At 29.4% G+C, this 1,607-nt stretch overlaps 1 protein-coding gene across 2 annotated transcripts in view; it reads left to right on the top strand.

Moving 5' to 3' along the window:
• The window catches only part of LOC119591490 (cysteine--tRNA ligase, cytoplasmic-like), a gene marked incomplete in the record, with an annotated part of 8,113 nt that extends 7,703 nt beyond the window's left edge, over positions 1–410 (top strand). For both annotated transcript variants that reach the window (XM_037940233.1, XM_037940234.1), the window contains 1 exon segment: positions 1–410.
• Between the last annotated feature and the right edge of the window lie 1,197 nt (positions 411–1,607).

The following is a 1,607-nucleotide window of genomic DNA, read 5'->3' as shown; positions in this document are numbered from 1 at the left end:
AAGTATATTTATATTTTTAAAGACCGTTTCTTTTTTTAAGCCACAAAATGGTAGAGAAACTTTAGAAATGGAATAAGGAGGATTGGTTTATACATCATGAGCAGTAAATGTAAATGTCTTGTTTGTTTTAAAAGCATAAAAAGGTTTCCATATGCATTTTTTTTAAACAGATTAATCAAACAAAAAACAACAACAAACTTTCATGAATTATCATTTGCTGAATTTCAATGAAAGCATTTTCCTCAACATGGGTCTTTCATGAGATTGGCCCTTCTTGTTCTGGGCCCTAGAATTACCAGTTAAATCTGTTCAAAGATGTGATAAGTTGCTGATCTTGTGCCTGTATTTGCATTTTTAACCAGAGTCCAACACATAAACAAATGCAAAGAGATGCACATATTATATATATAAAAAGAGAGAAAGAAAACTGGAAATAATGAAAGATAACGCGGATGAACCTCTCGATGGTGCTGGTAACTTTATTTATCCTATTATAAACCCAAATATGAAATAGCCACTTGAATATTATTTTTTCAGTGAAAAAGATTAACAATATTTTCATACTTGTTCACTTATGTAGAAACGTATGTAATCTAATGGTACATGTAAGTGTAGACTTGTGCATGCGTTGTAAGTATGCGAGTGCCTTTGCTACTTTATTTCTTTATTACGTGACACACAGCCTTATACATGATGTTGAAATTACATTAATTGTGTCCAGTCATTTACAAGCCAACAGTAGTTTGAACTGTTAAAGATTTATACAAATAAAGATAAGCTTTAAGTTTAAAATAGAGGATTTATATATGAAAGCAATAGAGATGCCGTTGATATATTTTTGTAATTCACTACAATCCTACATTCGGGATATATTTTAAAGTTTTATATTAATTTTTTATACATAGTTGACTATCATGCATTACATATAAATTTATTATAATTAGAATGATTGGATATGAAGAGAAGAATTTTGGTAAAATATATTGGAGATACAGAACTTGAGACTTCGAATAAGCAAATCAGTTTATTCAAGCGTTTTATCACTTTCCCACTGTGACACTCCAGGTATGATTACTTATGTATAAAACATAAAAAAATCTACAAAATTTGTAATTGGTTCCATTATGAATAAAAAGAGAGCAACACATTTAAAAAATAATAATTTGGTGTTTGAAGTTGGTTCCTTGCTCCATAACATGTTATCTTATCCAGAGATGGATTTGAATTGAAAGACAGGATTTTTTGTAGTAGAGATTATCCTAAGAAGTATTATTATAAAATTAACAGTAAGGGAAGTTTCCTTTCTCATAATGATTTTTGTAAGTAAGCATTTGCAAGTAAAATATGTTGGAAGGAAGTGATATTAGTAATATTTATTTAAACAGACCCAGCACTACCAGTATCTTCAGTCTTCAAGTTAAAATTAAAGGTACTTGATTAATTGTCAACTTTTATATGAGATAATTTTTTTTTTTTAGTTTAACTCTTGTCTAATTTCATAGTCTAAATTAAATTATTATATCTGAAGAAAGGGATGACTGTTCACATAAGGTAATTTCTTCAGTTGCTTGGAGTTTGTGCTTGCTCTGGCTGTCGGCCTGTCTGGG

This window comes from Penaeus monodon, chromosome 28 (assembly GCF_015228065.2).
Source record: "Penaeus monodon isolate SGIC_2016 chromosome 28, NSTDA_Pmon_1, whole genome shotgun sequence".
Lineage (NCBI taxonomy): Eukaryota > Metazoa > Arthropoda > Malacostraca > Decapoda > Penaeidae > Penaeus > Penaeus monodon.
This window is presented reverse-complemented; position numbering and strand designations above follow the sequence as displayed.